Source organism: Silurus meridionalis, chromosome 12, assembly GCF_014805685.1.
Source record: "Silurus meridionalis isolate SWU-2019-XX chromosome 12, ASM1480568v1, whole genome shotgun sequence".
Lineage (NCBI taxonomy): Eukaryota > Metazoa > Chordata > Actinopteri > Siluriformes > Siluridae > Silurus > Silurus meridionalis.
The window spans coordinates 22,756,458-22,777,595 of NC_060895.1; the positions used below are offsets into that span (position 1 = coordinate 22,756,458).

Sequence of the window (21,138 nt, forward strand, 5' to 3'; positions counted from 1 at the left end):
TGAGAGGTTGGACACTAAGGAAGGAGAAAAGGATTTGTAGCGATTGGCCAAGCAGAGGGACCGAGCTGAGAAGGATGTGCTGCAAGTTAGAGCAATAAAGGATGGAGAGGGAAATGTGTTGACTAGTGAGGAGAGTGTGTTGAGAAGGTGGAAGGAGTATTTTGAGCAGCTGATGAATGAGGAAAATCAGAGAGAGAAGGTTGGATGATTTGGAGTTAGTGAAGCAGGAAGTGGATAAGATTAGTAAGGAGGAAGTGAGAGCAGCGATTAAGAGGATGAAAAGTGGAAAGTAGTCTGGTACCTGATCACATACCAGTAGAAGCATGGAGATATTTAGGTGAGATGCAGTGGAGTTTTTAACCAGGTTGTGTTTTGGAAGGTGAGAAGATGCCTGAGAAATACAGAAGGAGTGTGCTGTTACCGATCTTCAAGAATAAGAGAAATGTGCAGACCTGCAGTAACTACAGGGGAATAAAGTTGATCAGTCACACCATGAAGTTATGGGAAGAATAGTGGAAGTCAGGCTGAGAGGTGACCATCTGTAAGCAGCAGTATGGTTTCAAGCCGAGGAAGAGCACCACAGGCGCATTATTTGCTTTGAGGATGTTGATGGAGAAGTTTAGAGAAGGTCAGAAGGAGTTACATTGTGTATTTGTGGATTTAGAGAAAGCCTACGACAGGGTGGAGAAAGAGGAGTTGTGGGATTGTATGAGGAAGTCAGGTGTGCCAGAAGTATGTGAGGGTGGTGCAGGACATGTATGAGGACAGTGTGACAGCAGTAAAGTGTGCAGTATAACAGGAACAACAGACTGGTTTAAGGTGAAGGTTGGACTGCATCAAGGATCAGCTCTGAGCCCTTTCCTGTTTGCAGTGGTAATGGACAGGTTGTTGGACGAGGTCAGACAGGAGTCTCCGTGGACTATAATGTTTGTGGATGATATTGTGATTTGTGGTGAGAGTAGTGAGCAGGTGAAGAAGAGCCTGGAGAGGTGGAGGTACACGTTGGAGAGAAGGGGAATGAAGGTCAGTAGGAGTAAGACAGAGTACATGTGTGTGAATGAGAGGGAGGGCAGTGGAGTGAGTGTGCGGTTGCAGGAAGAAGAGGTGGAGAAGGTGGAGGAGTTCAGGTACCTGGGGTCAACAGTGCAAAGTAATGTAGAGTGTGTTAAAGAAGTGAAGAAAAGAGTGCAGGCAGGGTGGAGTGGGTGGAGAAGAGTGAAAGCAGGAGTGATTTGTGATAGAAGAGTATCTGTGAGAGTGAAAGTTAAAGTTTATAGGACTGTGGTGAGACCTGCGATGTTGTATGGGTTAAAGACAGCGGCATTGAGTGAAAGACAGGAGGTGGAGCTGGAGGTAGCAGAGCTGAAGTTGTTAAGGTTCTCGTTGGGAGTGACGACGATGGAGAGGATAAGAAATGAGTTTATTAGAGGGACAGCGCATGTAGGACGTTTTGGAGACAAGCTGAGGAAGGAGGAAAAGAGGAAGACCAAAGAGGAGGTTCATGGATGTGGTCAGGGAAGACATGCAGGTAGTTGGTTTGAAAAAGGCAGATATAGAGGACAGGGGGGTATGGAGACGGATTATCCACTGTGGCGACCCCTAATGGGAGCAGCTAAAAGAAAAAGAACAAGAAGAGGAAGAATATAGATACGGATGAAGTATGGATGAATACCGGTTAAATTATGGGGAAATAATTCGGCTCATCAATCGTAATTGAAGGCGAGTTTTTTCCCCCTGATGAAACAGTAGCTAAACTATAACTAAGTACAAATGAAAGAAACAGGAGATACTATACAGAAGAAAAAGTCAAGCTCTCGAGGTAGTTATGTCTGGAGTTTTAATGATTACAAATAGTTTTTTTTTAATAAAATAAACTTAATTTTTTTTATTAAAGTCAGATTGCGGCGTTCAGTCAAATCATCAGATTATCACATTGTTGGCTTAAGAATCTGCGTCGTGGCATCATCAAAACTAAAATCAAACTTGATCACACATACAGCGACAAAGGACCGTTTTCAGAATTGTGCGTGTCCAGCAAAACAACCAAGTTGAACTTTACTTTAAATAAAAAGCGACTTGTTGCAGCGACTACCAATGAAAAAAAAAGATGGTAGCGTGTGACACCTGCTTACCTTTTCGCACCAGATGTCAAAGAGCAGGCCGTGCTTCTCCAGCTCGTACAATATGACATGTATATACACTGGCAAATTTTGAGTACGAGGTCACGAGTAAGCTGATTTGTTTCCGTGCAACGCTCTGATAAAAGTTACTATGGCGACCGGTATTAAGAACAAAAACTGGCGACTTCATATTACTGCATCTTGAAAACGGCACAATTCCCTGAGCCGGCCTGGCTGCGACAGATTAACCGAGGACTAATATTTAAAAACTAACGACCCTTAAATTCCCACATTTCAGAATTTAACACTTGTCAGAAGCCTAGAAATGTCAGCTGGGCAAATCCCCCCACCCCACCCCGCTATACACTGGCGTCTGGGGTATTGACTGAAACCAGTCTGTTTTTGCCCCAGGTGCTCCCCTAATAAGCACCCTTCTAAACGAGAACAAATTTGGAGAAGGTGCGAACCAACCCCCTCTGCTTCCATCCATCATTTTAATGAGCCAGGTTTGTGTGTATGAGCCTCGCTACATCTAGCAGGTGATTAAATCTCAGCGACGTGCTCTCAGACTGTCCCTGTGATGTGTCGGATATGGAAATCAGAACGCGTTCATAATAATACGACTATTAGCGCTTACCTGCCGCTACCTGGGGCGGCCGTAGCGCTCGGTTAGAGCCCGTGTGCTGAAATCAGGCCAAGTGATGGAAAAGTACTTTAATACGTCTGAAACACGGAGGGAGGCAGCGTCAGGAATAAGCACAGTGAAATAACGTGATTGAGTGCTGGAGAGGAAAAATTACTCGTCGCACTTATCCTGCTGTTCGCCTGATTACTTTCTGCTTTATGGACTCGGGGCGTCTGATGTGCAACGTGGTTTTTACGAATCGGAGAAACCAAAAATTCACCTAATTAGCTTTAGTGTAAAAATTCCTTTTCCTGATTCATCTCAGTACTGAGGAGACTTGTAGCTCGAGGTAATTAAGAGAACCAGCTGCACACCGTCAGGTTTCTCCCAAAGGAAATGCCAGAACCTTGCTACAGCTCACCTTTATATATAATACTCCTACAGGTATTATTCACTAAACTCCAACAGGTGCTGCACCTTGACTAGTAAGTCAAGCTCATTAATACAAAGCGCTATGAAATTGGGTGTGTTTGTGAAAGATTCAAACCTATTCCAGGATGACAAGGTCCCTGTGCACAAAGTCAGCTCCATTAAGATCTACACTGCATGGGTTTGATGTGTGCGGAAGATCTCCTGCTATAAACCTCCATTCTCAACTTTAATAAACACCTTTAAGATGAATGTGAACGCTGACTGCACCCAAGGCCTCCTCACCTTCATCAGTACCCGACTTTAACACCGCTGTGGCTAAATGAATCTCACTAAAGCACACTCCAAAATCTAGTGGGACGTCTTCCCAGAAGAGTGGAGGTTATTATAACTGCAAATGGGGACCAAATGTGGAATGAGATGTTTAAAAAGAAGCATATACCAATGTTATGGTCAGGTGTCTACAAACCTTTGTCCATATAGTGTATGTGCACTCAGCTAGTTTTTAACATCTTAGAAATGAAGCCGTTATTTAGCCTCAGCTCTTTTTCCACTATTCCTTGGTGAAAAGTGTTACCATCAGCAACTTTTTCTTCTCTTCTACTATTAAATCTACTGTTAAATGAATGGATTTTCTACCAATTTTCAAGAAAAAGAGGGAAAAAGAAAAGTATACTTTTGCATATTTATGCATGGTAATTTAAACATTAAATAATGGCCCTCCAAAAACATGAGAACTCGGATCATTTCCTTTATCGGATGCAGGGTAATTCCAGGAACAAGTAGATCTCTGGATCTATTCTACCAAGCATGTGTGAAATGAGTTAAGTCAAGCTTTAGCTTCTAAAAAACAATTAAGGGGTTAACAAGAAACAGTATGCCTCGATTGTATCTGAAACCGACAAGCCTGCATGGATTAGATCTGACCTGTTAGCTTCAGGAGGCATACACGATTCTTTAGGGGAACTGACTGAATTCTGTATGATACCTTCGGTGAAATGGAAAACGCTGAAGAACGATAACTTTGACAAGAAAATAAACAGTCACTTGAAATGACTTTCCCAATTTTGTTAATTTATCAAACTGATTAGAGTGCGCAGGACTTTAAGGCCTGGACTACGCCGTTATCATTTTAATAAGTCTGATGTCATTACGGCTATTACGCCAGTCGTTCTGGTATGTCTTCCTTTAGTGCCGTTCGTGGCCTCATTAGTCGATGAGCTCTGCTGCCGCCGTCCCTGTTCTCCGTCCCGGTTTGATGTAAGCCATCCTTGCTCGTAAGTTTCAGACGATTTTTCATCTTTCTAATTATTTTTCATCAATTATGTTAGAAAGTCCCATCTCTCGGCATGTCCTAATCATCAGGGAGATGCTTAGTCAGATTTATGGAAGGAATCCTGTGCCAGAAGTGGGGTACTGTAATGAGCCAAATCAGCACAGATTGACAGTAACTTTATCACGTCTGGGCTTGTGCACTAGGAGTAAAAGGACAGAGTGGCTGTCAACAAACGCTGACAACGTACTTCTGTTTCTATCTTAGGGGAAATTAACACCAAACTCCAATAGTTATTTGTTTGCAAGAACGAGTTCCAGAGTTGGCGCTCCGTCTCGAAACACCCTGAGAGATCTGCACTCTGACCATCATGTCCATATAAGGCTCTTCATTACACTCTTACTACACACTTTAGGGATGATGAAGTAAAAGTCCCAAAGCTGCTCCTGTTCCAACACGGAAGCTCAAGGCGAGCTCCATAAAGACATGGGCATGTTAGTGTTTATGTTCGAGTAGAAGAACTCCAGAGTCCTGCACAAAAGCCCTGACCCTCTAAACCCCAATGAACACCTTTAGGGGGATGAATTGGTGCCTCCTCAACATCTCAACATCACTGTCTTAACTGACTAATAAGAAAAGAACCCAAACCCCCACAGCCATAGCCCAAAATCTAGTAAAACACTCTAGCAGAAGAAGAGTAGAGCTTAGTCTAACAGAAAATTGGAAATAAATCTGAAATGCAGAACACGCAGGTGTTGAAGCCAGGTGTCTACAAACTCTCCCATATTTCACTTCTAACAAATCTAAAATGAAAATCTACAAACATTCAATGGTTTTAATACTTGTATGATCATGCAAAAAAGTCCAGCATGAAATTTAAAGTCAGATGAAAAACCATCATATGGTTACAATGCAATAAATTGAAGAGAATCTGGGGAACATACCAAGTTAAGGCTTTATATATATATTTTTTTTTTGTTGTTTATGATACATCACTTTGTTTTAGCATTTAAAACAGAGCCATTTTCAATATTGTGTTGGCCCCCCGTTTGCTGCTAAAACAGTCGTGACACATCGATCATTAACAGCATGAACTTCTTCAGCAGTTTGATCTACAGGAGCTCATAATTGGATCGGACCACACGGACCAGCCTTCGCTCCCCACGTGCATCAATGATCCTTGGCCGCCCACGACCCTGTCGCCGGTTCATCACTGTTCCTTCCTTGGAGCACTTTTGACAGATACTGACCACTGCAGACCAGGAATATCCCACAAGAGCTGCAGTTTTGGAGATTCTCTGATCCAGACGTCTAGACGTCAAAATTTGTTAAACTCCCTCAAATCCTTACGCTCACCCATTTTACCTGCTTCAAAGATGTCAACTTTGAGGACAAAATGCCTTACTGCCTAATAAATAAGTCCACCTATTAACAGGTGCATGATGCAGAGATCAATAGTGTTCTTCACTTCACCAGTCAAAGTTTTTAAGTAAAAACAGAGAAAAAACTATTAGTTTTATTCAACAATTTCTCTCTGCAACTTAATAGGTTTACATAAATGTTCTGCATGGCTGTGTGGACTTGACAATGGGCCTCAGAACAGACACTACAAAGACCCAAAACATCTCACACACACACACACACACACACACACACACACACACACACACACACACACACACACACACACACACACACACACACACACAGCATCAAGGCACGAAACAGGAACATAGTGTGATGTTCATATAGTCTACATAATCCTTCACTGTTACTGGGTAAAGCAACCAACAGCAGGCAAAACGAGGTTCCTTGAAAACCAATGCATTCTACCATCACTCTATCCTTAGAAACATTTCCAAGAGAGAAAAAGCAAGGAAGAGAGCGCAAAGATCTCAGCAAAAATCTTCTTAGGGTTCGAGTAGGGCTGTGTATCTTCAATAATCTGAAGAAATGATATGTTTCTGGATACAGGGGTTGTGATACGATATGTTGCGATACGATATGTTGCGGTACGATATGTTGCAATACCGTATGCAAGGCGATATATTGGGATATTTCTTATTTACATCGGAAAATGTTTTTATTATTTATTTAATCATGTGCTAAAGTCACCTAATATAAAGTTGAAATGATGGTGATTGATTTATATTATTAACAGGGGTGTAACAATACACAAAATTCATGGTTTGGTACGTAACGGTTCAGTTAAATTTCGGTACGGTTGGGGGAATGAAATGCAAAACATAAAATTGTTTTTGAATAACAGTTTATTATAATTAACATTTGTGTAAAACTGTTTACATTTTCAATTTTAAACCATTTTAAATGAAGTGCCTGCTTGGTTAAATAATATTGTGTAATATTTTATATAAAAAAAACATTTACTGAATTAATCAAAATAATGCAATACACTATTATATTCATTAAAATAAAAGGAAATATGATAGTTAATCGAAATTCTTGAAGCTGAACACAAAACGGTAAAGAATCTGTAGCGGCTAAAGCTAGCGAGATGGATTCTTTAGATTCATTTTAAGCATGCGCAAAACAAATCGAATTTCCAGCAACACCGTGCTAACTCTAGTTCCCTTTTTTTTTTTTGTTGTTTTTTTTTTTTAAATATACCCCTGGCAATGTTGTCTATGTTTACAAGTTTAGAAATAATAAAAAAAAAACGTGTTTAAAGTGCGAGGCAGAAACAAAACAAACTTGCGATCTGCCACTTAATACGTTCCTGAGTGATGTATGTAGAAAGGACTGCGTTCAGTAGAAAAGTGTACTGAAGTAAAAGCCCTGTACGTGCACCGCTACACCCATAGTTAATAGTATTAGGCTAGTAAAGGAAGCATGATCTGAGCACCAACTAGTATTTTACACTTAAAAGCTACAATTGTATAGAGGCAAGAAAATAAATAAAAGGAGTAAAAAAGATGATTATTTCTTCTCTAAAGGATGAATACAGTCAGGCAAGTTAAGATTCTCACAAGTGCAGAACTTCAGGTTTGTGTATAAAGTAGAGCTGAAATGATTTCTAGAGTAATTGAAATATAAAATTATTTTCCTCGATGCTTCGTTTAGTCTATTTAACTACACAAGGGGCACTGGGTTACTGTGGTACCACTCTGACCCCTGGAGCGCTCTGGACAATGTAACACAGAAGATGCTGCAGAATGAAAAATAGAGGAACAAGGAGAAAACAACGAGATGATTCAGGCCGAAGAAAACAGCAGAAAGATTTGAATCATTTCCAAAAAAATAAATAAAAAAATGGTTTTCATTTTTAAAGAAATTAAGAATAAATATTATTATTTATATATTTTTTTTAATATATATTTGTATTTGCATTTTGATGTAATATGACAAATGCACTAAATGGGTTTAGTTTTCACACATATTCTAGTTTAATTTCAGAAATAAAAATGTAATTTTTTCCAAAAAGGAAACAAATGACGTTCATTTTAAGAGTCTTATTTTCTCTTTCCCTCCTGTAATCACGTTAAAAATATGCAAGAAGAATGATGAACCTTATTGAGCGAGTTCGAGGCCGCCTTTAGAACCTCGTCAAATTCGCCCGTTCTGAAAAGGCTACTTGTGGTGTAACTACGCGATCGAAACTTCGGCAGTGGCGTTTTTGTTACGATAGCGTTCTGAAAGGCCCAGACGCCGGCAATTATCGAGCCGAAGCGTGGCGACGATAGACCGTGTTTAAACATTTTGAAGTTGACCGTGAGCACATAATAGGGCTAAATTGGCATGTTTTCGTAGTCATATGACCTGCTGAACAGAGCTGCCTCGGAAACGAAGCTGCGATGATGGATGAGAGGTTAGGATACGGGTGAGCGCATAGTAAAGCCTTTAACAGGCTGGAGGATTTGTTTTTCTCTTCTCACACGCCCTCTTTAAACTCCCACGCTCGTATTTTGCCATTACGCTTTAGTCTGGGTTTTTTTTTGTCTTTATGAGGTGTGCACATGAACGAGCATGAACCGCAAATCTTGCGTTTACTGAATGTAGCTTAGTCGACAAGCTTGATGTGTTTTTCTTAAAGCCCTAATCAGGAGGTGCCAAAAAGAAAAACAGACAATACTAAGCTTGCTGAAAGAACACACAGGAAACATGTCATTTGTGCTCCGGTAAATCCTCAGTCATTGCATTCTACTGTTGCTTGGTTGGAATTCAAATCTAGTGTAAACACTATATGGATGAAAGGACTGGGATAGCAGACTTTTATTTGGTTCTTCTTCAAACTTGGAAGCACCTTGTTCTATAAGTCTCTGGAAGCTTTAGCGTTCAAAATTTTCCCTTCACTTGAACTAGAAGTTCCAAACCTGTTCCAGCATAACAATGACCCTGTGCACAAAGCCAGGTTCATGAAGATCTGCTTTCTCCTGCTATAGAGCTCTGACCTTAACCCTATTAAAGACCTTTGAGATGAATGTGAACACTGACTGCTCCCTCAGGCCTCCTCACCTCACCTACATCACTACCTGATTTTACTAACACCCTTGTGGGTGAATGAGTCTCCACAAATCTCCACAAGCACACTCCAAACTCTAGTGGAAACATCTTCCCAGAAGAGTGGAGGTTACTATAACAGCAAATGGGGACTGAATGTGGAATGAGATGTTCAATAAGGACACACAAACCTTATGGTTATAACATCACTGGTATGTTAATCCAACAAAACTCATGATGGAACGTTGAACAGCTCTTGTCTCCTGATTTTAGCCGCTGCCCTGCTCGGCTTGTCGCTAGTGATGAAGCGTCTGATGCGGCACAGGATCGAACACCTCTCTGTCCTCGTCACGTGGCCGTAATCAGTTAAGGCGCACTCTTATCATATCAGCTGAAGGGCGAGGGCACGTGAACGTTGTGGTATAACTCACGGCCCTGTTGAAAGCTTGTTCTATTGATTACTACGCTCCCATCTCCCTTTTACCAGACTAATGAGCCGCCAGGATTTCCACTAGAAAAGGTTAATACAATATCGAAACGTCTGGAGATTAATGATCTGCTGGGGCCCCTCGTTGAAGGAGGTGACAAATTCCTTGGCCTTTCCACTCCGTCTCGAGCCACTCGCACGCTCGTGGTTCGGCCTAATGCTAGAACTGGAGCACGATTAAAGAAAAAAGAAAATCCACATGGGACAGGGAAGCACCAGAGAAAGAGAGGATGACACAACTGAAGGGATGGCTAGGCCTGTGTCAGGAAACAGATTAAATGAATCCATCTTCATTAGGATGATACAGTGAGCGAGTCAACCGAGCAAGGGAGTCGGAATGTGTGTATGTGTGTGTGTCTTGTTTTGCGCTGTCCACTGGATTTGAATTATTATTAAGCATCTGTGGCATTATCAATTTTTAAATACATGTTATGTTCCATTTGGAGCACGTAGGGACAAATAACATTTATTACCTCATCAAGATGCATTAATCCAGAAAAGTCAAAGCACAAAGCTTTTTAGACGCGTCATACTTTGCACAGTATACTTCTTTCTTCTCAGTGTTAGGAAGCTAGGGTCAGAACGCAGGGTCAGCCATGTTACAGCGCCCCTGGAGCAGAGAGGGTTAAGGGCCTTGCTCAAGGGCCCCAAGAGTGACAACTTGGCAATTCCAGGGCTTGAACCCCCAACCTTTCGATCAGTAACCCAGAGCCTTAACCACTGATTTACCACCTCCCCAAAGTTCTCACATATGGTTTTATCCATGATACGGTGCCCCTGGAGCAGATATGGTAAAGAGCTTAAGGGCCAAACAGTGCCAGCTTGGTGGGGCTGAGGCTTGAAGCCCCAAACTTAAGATGAGTAGCCCAGAGCCTTAACCACTGAACCTCCACTGCCCTTCAGAAGAGGCAACTTTACCACTCAAATAACAATAAAGTCTTCTATTAAAATTTCCAACAAAATTGGGCATCATTACATGCCCACTGAGTTTTCAGTATCGGCATCGTGGAACCGCGGTCCTGCGACATCTCTAACCGACGTAAATATAACGAAGGCGTCTCAGTTCGCTTGTTGTAATTGCATAAATGGCGCTGGTCCGCAGGAGTGTTTGACGATTAAAAGATAACGTTGGATATTATTCCGGGTTTTCGGTTCGAACCTCGCGTCTGCCGTGTTGCCAGATGTTCATTTCCCAGGTTTGCGTTTTTAATTAGAGGCTCCTGCGTGCAGACGTGTAGCCGCTAATCTGTTCTTTCGGCTCGTGACGGGAGCGAGTCGAGCGTGAAAGTAATTGGAGAGTGGAACTGGATGTTGGGGAGATGCGACTCACGCCGGCTCTGAGGCGGCGTTACAACCACGTGCCTTTCCGCTTACGGAAAAAGTCCTGGCTCTTTTTTAATTTTTTTTGGCGGGGGGGTTTGCTATGGATCCATCCATCCATCCATCCATCCATCCATCTCCTCACTCCCTCCCTCCCTCCATCTATGACAGATTGAATGTGCATCATAAATTTTACAGTCAGCTTCTTTACAACTGGATTTTAGCAGCAAGCAATTAAAGTGGGGTTAATTAACAACAATCACCTCTCTCTCTCTCTCTCTCTGCTCTTCACTGTCTTTTACTCATTGAGTCTCCTCTCTCCCTTCTACTACATCTCTATATCTGTTTTTATTTGTATTTTTTCCCCCATCTCTCTCTCTCTCTATACCCTCGCCCACTCTCTTTATTCTCCTTTTCCCCAAATCTTTATGCGTCTATCCGTCTCCTCTTTTACTGTCCATCTTTTCTTGCCTCTTTTTCTGTTTCTGTACTGCTCTGCCTACCTTTTTTTGTCTCTCTCCTTTTCCTCAAATAGCTAAATAGCTCTATTTGTCTCTTTGTCTTCAATGTCTTTTACCGGTTGCATGTCTCTACACTTCTACAGTCTCTTATTTCTCTCGCTCTCTCCGACTGTCCCGTCCCTCTTTTTGTCTCTGCATCGCTCTCTGCATGAGTACCTTTTCTCCCTCAATCTCTCTACGTCCATCTACCTTTTTTTACATTTTGTCTTTCATATCTGGTTCTTTTCTGTCTTTTTTCATCAAGTCTCTGTCACTTCTCTCAGCATCCCTTTATCTTTTCTGTTTTCCCCTAATCTCATACTCTCACTCCGAGTGATACCCTTTCTTTTGTCTTCTACTGCCACTCTTTCACTTTTCATGTTGTTTTCTTTTCTCTCACTCGTACTCATTCCTTCTCTTATACTCTCGGCCTCTCTTTACTTCCCTCTTTCTTTCTCCCTAATAAACAGTTCATTACTCAGAACAGATGAATAAATTAAGCAAGTGCACGGTTTTACTCACAGCGAGACCCTGACCAGGAAAACTGACTAAAAAAGAAAAATCAGGACACGTCCATGTCAGTCTGTGCGTCTTAATAGCTTTGATGAAAATACACCATTATTTGTCAGAATTACAAAAATGAGCAAAAAAACCCCAATAATAATAAATATATATATATAAACCATGGTAGATGTATAAAGGAATGTATGAGGGATTGATTTATAGGTGAAAATCAATTTCCAGTGAAGTCTTTACATTTCTCAAGAGCTATAATTCGGATCAGACCGTCTTCTTGACGTTACCTTGTCGTTAATTTGCTGCTCCAGCGACACGTGTCATCACACAAGTTTGATATAATAACTGCAATGTTGGTTGAGAAGGGGGGGAAAAAAAGGAGGCGTGTCCCATAGGATCGTACGTGCGACTAAAACTAATGGCAGCAATCACCTGAGATTTATGATCGTATCAATTCTGAAGAAAGGCAATTGTTCATGAAGTGAAACCACACCGTGCTGGAAGCTTCCGTCCGCCGTTCATCTGCACACGGCAAATTAGAGCACCGATTCTTTACCCCTGACGCAGAGAACATGGGACCTGGGAACTGTCTTTCAGTTATTAAACATGCTCGAAAGAAATTGTCTCGTTTTCGAAGAGAAAATTTGTTTGCTTCTGTCCCTTTCTTACAGAAAAGTTCTAAAGGAACGTGGGGTCTTCATTCACAACACAGAGACAGAGGAATGGAAAGGTTGAATTTTTTTCTTGAAGTGGAGCTTACTGGCATGGCAAAGGTATCGAAACGCACACCTGCTGGGTCCTCGGAGACGTACTGGGAATAAGATTTTTATCTTCTGTCTTGCATCTGGACAAAATACAGTACCACCAATGACAGGTGCACTTCAAATGCAAGATTAATGCTCAAAGGTAGACAACAGATCTTTATTATTTAAACCACTATGCACTATGTACTGCAAAAAGCCTCAAAATGTGGCCCAGTTGCAAAACCTGGATTCCCAGAAAGCTTAATATTTAACCAGAAAGTGTTAGCTAACAATGCGATTAACCCCAAGTAAAGGAAACTACTGAGCATATCAAATAATGATCTAAATAAATGAGGTATTCATCACCCTTGAAGATTATCCTATAAAAGCTCCACATAAATCCATTTGAGACCCAGTCATGAGTTGTGGAAAAGCTGCTACTGGGTTGAAAAAAGTTTTGGAAGGAATCTCTACCGAAATGACTTTGTATAATTATTTATTACATTTAAGAATTATTATTGTTTTTCTCCACAAAGATGCCAAGGAGTTACAGAACAGTGGGCAGGGTCATACAGAGGTTTCCCAAGACGGGTTCCACTCGGAACAGACCTCGCAAGGGTCCATCAAAGTTGTTAAGTCCTTCGTGCTGTGTGTCAGGTGCAGAAGCTTAAAAAAACGCATGAGTGCTGCCGCATTGCATTAGAGGATGCAAAAACAGAAGGTCCGCTCGTCACTGTTTAGAACATACGTCACACACTGCAACAAGTCGGTTACACTGTTGTTGTCCCAGAAGGAGCCTCTTCTGAAGCTGCTCACAAGAAAACCCACAAACAGTTTGCTGAAGATGACCTGCCCAAGAGCATGAATTACTGGAACCATGTCCTGTGGTCTGATGAGACTAAGATTAACTTTTTGGCTCAGATGGTGTCCAGCATGTGTGACGGCGCCCTGGTGAGGAGAACCAAAGAAATTGTGTCTTGCCTACTGTCAAGCATGGTGGTGGTGGTAGCATCCTGGTCTGGGGCTGCATGAGTGCTGCTGGTACTGGAGAGCTGTATATATCATTGAGGAAAACATGGATTCCAACATGTACTGTCGAATTCTGAAGCAGAACATGATGCCACCCCAAACCTGAAGGTGAAGCTGATGGAGTGGTCAAGTTTGCCTCCAGACCTAAACCCTATTGAGCACCTGTGTGGATCCTCAAGCAGAAGGTGGAGAAGCCCCATGTATCTGACATCCAGCAGCTCTGTGATGTCATAATGGGGTAGTGGAAGTGGATCCCAGTAACAACCTGTGCAGCTCTGGTGAATTCCGTGACCAGGAGGATAAAAGCAGTGCTACATAACAATGGTGCTCAGACAAAATATTGACACTTTGGACACAGTTTTAACGTTCACTTTTGTTGCCAGTTATTTAGACAATAATGGCTGTATGTTGAGGTATTATTAGAGGACAGTAAATCTGTACTGTATACAAGCTGCACATTGATACTCTAAAATATATTCAAGTTTCATTTCTATAGTATTTTCCCTTGAGAACATATAATAAAATGTTTGCTAAAAAGTGAGGGGATGCGTTTTTGTACACTTTTGGCATTATCTTAGACAGCCTTATCACAATGTCACCTGAAATAGTTTTTCAACAATCTTGGGAAGTTCTCAGAGGTGTTGAGTGCTTGTTGGCTGCTTTTCCTTCACTCTCCGGTCCAACTCATTCCAGACCATCTCAAGTGAATTTAGATTGATTGTGAAGGCCAGGTCATCTGATGTAGCACTCAATCACTCTTCATCTTGTACAAATAGCTCTCACATAACCTAGAGGTGTGTTTGGGGTCATTGACCTGTTAGAAAACAAATTACGTTCCACTAAGTGCAAACCGGATGAAATGGCAAGCACCCTCACAACATCACACCTCCTTCTCCATGCTTTACATTTGAAACCACACATTCAGGATCCGTCTTTCTAATCTCTGTATGTCTACTAAGACACAGTGGTAAGAAACAAAAACCTCAAATTTGGGATTATCAAACCAAAGGACAGTTATTCACTGATCTAATGACTATTCCTTTCGTTTCTTGGCCCAAGCAAGTGTCTTCAGCAATTTGACTATGAAGTCCTGACTCTCACAATCTCCTGTAAACACAGTCTCCTCTCCACTTAAACTCAGAGAAGCATTTATATAAATCGGCAATTTATGATGCTGGTTATTCTATACTGAACAAAATTATAAATGCAACACTATTGTTTTTGCCCCCATTTTTCATGAGCTGAACTCAAAGATCTAAGACTTTTTCTATCTACACAAAAGACCTTCTCTCGAATATTGTTCACAAATCTGTCTAAATCTGTTAGTGAGCACTTCTTTGCTGGCGTGGTGTGGCATATTAAGATACTGATTAGACAGTATGATTATTGCACAGGTGTGCTTTAGGCTGGACACGATAAAAGGCCACTCTAAAATGTGCAGTTTTATCACAGCACGATGCTACTGATGTCGCAAGTTTTGAGGGAGTGTGCAATCGGCATGCTGACTGCAGGAACGTCCACCAGAGCTGTTGCACGTGAATTGAATGTTCATTTCTCTACCATAAGCCGAGTTTCAGAGAATTTGACAGTAAATCCAACCATCCTCACAACCGCAGACCGTGTGTAACCCCACCAGCCCAGGACCTCCACATCCAGCATCTTCACCTCCAAGATTGTCTGAGACCAGCCACCCAGACAGCTGCTGCAACAATCTGCTCAAACTGTCAGAAAGAGTCTCAGAGAAGCTCATCTGCATGCTCGTCGTCCTCATCGGGGTCTCCACCTGACTGCAGTTCGTCATCGTAACCGACTTCAGTGGGCAAATACTCACATTCGATGGCGTCTGGCACTATGGAGCGGTGTTCTCTCTTCACAGATGAATCTCGGTTTTCACTTTACAGGGCAAAATGCGTGAGGCAAATGGTGGTCACACCAGATACTGACTGGTTTTTGGACCCCCAATACAGTATAACTGCATATTTTAGAGTTGCCTTTTATTTTGGCAAGCCTGAGACACAGCTGTGCAATAATCACACTGTCTAATCAGCATCTTGATCTGCTACACCTGTGAGGTGGATGATTCTCTCAGCAAAGGAGAAGTGCTCACTAACAGATTTTGACAGATTTGTGAACAATATTTGAGAGAAATACGTCTTTTGTGTACATAGAAAAAGTCTTTGATCTTTGAGTTCAGCAGCCATGAAAAATGGGGGCAAAAACAAAAGTGTTGCGTTTAAAATTTTGTTCAGTAAAATAAACGTATTCTTTGCAGCAGAGGTAGCTCTTGGTCTTCCTTTTCTGGGATGGTCCTCATGATCGCATTTCATTATAGCTTTTGATGGTTTTGCAGATCGCATTTGAGATAAATGTGGAGGGTTGCGTTAGGAAGGGCATCCATATGCGGATCACAAATAAGAATTTCATACCGGATCGGTCGAGGCCCAGGTTAACAAAGACTGCCACAGGTATCGTTAGCCAACAGGGTACCGGTGGAAATTGGGCTATTGTTGGCTGAAGAAGGAGAAGGAAAGGAGGAAGACATCTACAGAGACGGCAGGAAAAGGAGACGTGTAAGAGAGTGGAGGTTTGGGTTGGTAATTTAATGTTGGTACTATGACGGGTAAAGGGAGAGAGGTAGCTGATATGATGGAGAGGAGAAAGGTAGATATGTTGTGTGTTCAGGAGACCAAGTGGAAAGGGAGTAAGGCCAGGAACATTGTAGGTGGGTTTAAACTGTTCTATTATGGTGTGGATGGAAAGAGAAATGGTGTAGGGGTGATTCTGAAGGAAGAGTACAGTAAGAGTGTAGTGGAGGTGAAGAGAGTTTCTGATAGGGTGATGATCGTGAAGCTGGAAGTTGAAGGATGATGATAAATGTCATCAGTGCCTATGCTCCACAAGTTGGCTGTGAGATGGAGGAGAAGGAAAGATTCTGGAGTGAATTAGATGAAGTGGTAGATGGTGTACCTAGGAAAGAACGATTGGTGATTGGGGCAGACTTTAATGGGCATGTAGGTGAAGGGAACAGAGGTGATGAGGAGGTGATGGGTAGGTATGGTTTTAAGGAGAGGAATGTGGAAGGGCAGATGGTGGTAGATTTTGCTAAAAGGATGGAAATGGCAGTGGTGAACACTTATTTTAAGAAGAAGGAGGATCATAGGGTGACCTATAAGAGTGGAGGAAGGTGCACACAGGTGGACTATGTGCTATGCAGGAGATGCAACCTGAAGGAGATTGAGACTGTAAGGTGTTGGCAGGGGACAGTGTAGCTAGACAGCATCGGATGGTGGTCTGTAGGATGGTTTTGGAGGCGAAGAAGAAGAGGAGGAGAGTGAGGACTGAAAGAAGAATAAGATGGTGGAAACTGAAGGAGGAAGAGTGTAGTGTGAGGTTCAGGGAAGAGGTCAGACAGGGCTCGGTGGTGGTGAAGAGGTGTTGGATGATTGGGCAACTACTGCAGGAGTGATGAGGGAGGCAGCTAGAAAAGTACTTGGTGTGACATCTGGAAATAGAAAGGAAGACAAGGAGACGTGGTGGTGGAATGAGGAAGTGCAGGAGAGCATAAGGAGAAAGAGGTTGGCAAAACAGAAGTGGGATAGACAGAGTGATGAGAAAAGTAGGCAGGAGTACAAGGAGATGCAGCAGGTAAAGAGGATGTGGCGAAAGCCAAGGAAAAGGCATATGAGGAGCTGTATGAGAGGTTGGACACTAAGGAAGGAGAAAAGGATTTATACCGATTGGCCAGGCAGAGGGACCGAGCTGGGAAGGATGTACTGCAAGTTAGAGCAGTAAAGGATGGAGAGGGAAATGTGTTGACTAGTGAGGAGAGTGTGTTGAGAAGGTGGAGGGAGTATTTTGAGCAGCTGATGAATGAGGAAAATGAGAGAGAGAGAAGGTTGGATGATGTGGAGTTGGTGAAGCAGGATGTGGATAAGATTAGTAAGGAGGAAGTGAGAGCAGCGATTAAGAGGATGAAGAGTGGAAAGTCGGTTGGACCAGATGACATACCGTAGAAGCGTGAGATGTTTAGGAGAGATGGAGTGGAGTTTTTAACCAAATTGTTCAACATGATTCTGGAAGGTCAGAGGATGCCTGAGGAATGGAGAAGGAGTGTGCTGGTACCAATCTTTAAGCATAAGGGAGATGTGCAGACCTGCAGTAACTACAGGGGAATAAAGTTGATCAGTCACACCATGAAGTTATGGGAAAGAGTAGTGGAAGCCAGGCTGAGAGAAGAGGTGACCATCTGTGAGCAACAGTATGGTTTCCTGCCGAGGAAGAGCACCACAAACGCATTATTTGCTTTGAGGATGTTGATGGAGAAGTATAGAGAAGGTCAGAAGGAATTGCATTGTGTATTTGTGGATTTAGAGAAAGCGTACGACAGAGTGCCAAAAGAGGAGTTGTGGTATTTTTTTTTTTTATTTCTGTTTTTTATTTTTTTATTTTTTTTTTGTATATTCTTCTTTTTTTATATATATTTGCATCTATTTTTATTTCTTTGTCTTGCTGCTGTAACATAGAAATTTCCCCACTGTGGGACGAATAAAGGTTTATCTTATCTTATCTTATTGTATGAGAAAGTGAGGTGTGTCAGAGAAGTATGTGAGGGTGGTGCAGGACATGTATGAGGACAGTGTGACAGCAGTGAAGTGTGCAGTAGGAACGAGAAAACTGGTTCAAAATGGAGGTTGGACTGCATCAAGGATCGTCTCTGAGCCCTTTCCTGTTTGCAGTGGTGATGGGCAGGTTGATGGACGTGGTCAGACAGGACTCTCTGTGGACTATGATGTTTGCGGATGATTTTGTGATTTGTGGTGAGAGTAGTGAGCAGGTTCAGAAGAGCCTGGAGAGGTGGAGATATGCGCTGGAGAGAAGGGGAATGAAACTCAGTAGGAGTAAGACAGAGTACATGTGCGTAAATGAGAGGGAGGGCAGTAGAGTGGTGCAGTTACAGGGAGAAGAGGTGGAGAAGGTGGAGAAGTTCAGGTACCTGGGGTCAACAGTGCAAAGTAATGGAGAGTGTGTTAAGGAAGTAAAGAAAAGAGTGCAGGCAGGTTGGAGTGGGTGGAGAAGAGTGATCGCAGGAGTGATTTGTGATAGAAGAGTATCTGTGAAAGTGAAAGAGAAAGTTTATAGGACTGTGGTGAGACCTGAGATGTATGAATTAGAGACAGTGGCATTGAGTAAAAGACAGGAGGTGGAGCTGGAGGTAGCAGAACTAAAGATGTTGAGGTTCCCGTTGGGAGTGACGACGGTGGACAGGATTAGAAAAGAGTTTATTAGAGGGATAGTGCATGTAGGACGTTTTGGTGACAAGGTGAGGGAGGCAAGATTGAGATGGTTTGGACATGTGCAGAGGAGGGACATGGGGTATATCAGTAGGAGAATGCTGAGGATGGAGCCACCAGGAAGGAGGAAAAGAGGAAGGCCAAGGAGGAGGTTCATGGATGTGGTGAGGGAAGACATGCAGGTAGTTGGTGTGAAAGAGGCAGATGTAGAGGACAGGGTGGTATGGAGACGGATGATCCGCTGTGGCACCCCCTAATGGGAGCAGCCGAAAAAAGAAGAAGAAGAAGAAGTTTCATGCCATAATATAGATTTGTACAGTAGTTGTAGTAGCACCAGTTACAGTTCATCAGGGCCAGCAAGATCTTCTCTGCTGGCCTAAATTCATCACTGACTTGCATATAAATATATATTTGACCATAAAAATGTATAAAATTTTTCTCAATAGTCTATTCTCTTCATTTCATAGCTTTTCTCTCGACTGCACAGCAAATCCAAGTGTATAATTCGAATATAGTTTCTATCCAATTAGATTTCATCCATTACATCACGTGTTGCCAGGGTCATTTAGACATCCTATAACTTACAATCCATATAGCTTAAAGCTGTCACGTAAAAGGATCAGACTGATAATTGCTTATTCCGAGGCCTTCTAGAAGGCGTCCAATCGTGTTTGATTGAATGAACAGAGAGCGCACTACAGATCTTGCAAACCACATCTACAGCAGGCCGCCAAGCTCGAATATATTCATGTGGATTTAATAGCTTCTTTTTATTCCACAATGGCTGACAGAAGAATAAATTGAAATATTTGCACATACACTTAAGTTGTTTACAAGACTAGAAAAACTAAACATTTTGAGGCAAGGTGGGCCCGAACAGTTCATTAAAGTTGTTAAACTTTTTCATGAACAAATTTAGTTTTCCACAGAATTCGCACAAAAACACACAATCTGGCTTAAATTTAAATCCTTAGGAAAACCGTAACGCGTGGGAAAAACGCACAGAAAACCCGGAGTCATTTTATGTGGTTAATTTCAATGCTTCTGCTGGAAATGATGTATGTGGGCAATGCAGTTGTGGCTACAGTGAAAGGAGATGTGTTGAATTGTGTTCATTGGATTTCTTGCTTTAGTAACGGCATGTATTCATGCGGCGCTCTGATATTCTGTGTTTCTTTATAATATTGGTGGTTTCTACAGATATGGAGTCATAATGATGGTACTAAGAAGTGGATTGAATCAGGATTGAACAGTAGTTGTAGTAGCTCTAATAAGGGCTGTTGACTTTGTACTCACCCTTTCATTTGCACAAGACAATAGTGATGGTTTAAGGTACAAGTAGAAGTAAGAAATGTAAACTGAACCTGTGAAAAGACAAAATTGAGAAATAAAAACCATTCAGGTTACTAGGTTACAGGTTACCAAGTAGCATTAATGCTAAATAATGCTACTTTAGACAATGTAACTAATAAAATATAGCAAACAATTGCGTGTTTGTAATACCTGAGTTTCTTTTTATATTTTTATTTATTAAATCAAATGTAAGTTTACTCTATAACTTAGCTAATTCATGCTAACTCGTTGGAAAACCTGTAAAAATTAAAACATTCCAAAAATGTTTAAATATAGCGTTTATTTTCAGTAAATAAAATATACAGACAAATTTGTAAAGAAACTGATAGAATATAAACTACATAAATACTTAATTTGCTTTACCTTCTGCTTGGCGTTTTGCTCTGAGATACAATGTGACGGTGTGTTTCACAAAAGAGTCGGTTCGGAAAATCGAATCCTTAAATTGATTCTTTTGGGGAGTCGATTCACCATGTTCGAATCGCAGGAAGAAAAAAGGGGTCCAAGCACTGAGATGACGAGAGGTTTTCTACTTGTTACATGTACATCAAGGTGAAATTTATTACTCAACATAATAAAATTTCTTTACATGTTTACAGTTTTCTTCATGTTTCTCCATAAATGTACATTTTATTTATATATAATTATTAGTAGATGAGCTATACTTTTATTTTGACCAATATTTGATATAAAGATTCATTACCCCTGCTTAACTGTTTCTCGAGCGCGTTCTCTCAGCACCGCCGCTGCTACTTGATATATGACGTATCACAACACTTCGGAGAATGAGGCGTGTCCTGAGAGTCACATAGAGTACAGATTAACATGGCAGAGGTAGAGCTGCATCTTCCTGCAGACGGAACAGGAAAATAACGTCTGGTTTTATTTCAACTTTTTTCTTTTTGCACTTTAAAAGTTAAAGTGAATCAAAACTGCTTCATGTGTATCTTTAATGTATCGTATTGTTGGCTAAGCATCGAGATGTGAATCGCAA

The 21,138-nt window shown here is 41.7% G+C and overlaps 1 long non-coding RNA gene across 2 annotated transcripts in view; it reads right to left on the reverse strand.

Annotated features, from left to right (window-relative positions):
* The window catches only part of LOC124394388, a 30,657-nt gene extending 10,091 nt beyond the window's left edge, over positions 1 to 20,566 (reverse strand). The window contains exons 1-3 of one of the 2 annotated variants that reach the window (XR_006927487.1): positions 20,508 to 20,566; positions 20,088 to 20,155; positions 14,056 to 14,314 (exon numbers count right to left, since the gene is read on the reverse strand). This is a non-coding gene — a long non-coding RNA (uncharacterized LOC124394388). Of the gene's footprint in view, positions 1 to 14,055; positions 14,315 to 20,087; positions 20,156 to 20,507 lie in introns of those variants that run through there. The other variant, XR_006927486.1, reaches the window with a different exon arrangement.
* Positions 20,567 to 21,138: the final 572 nt, after the last annotated feature.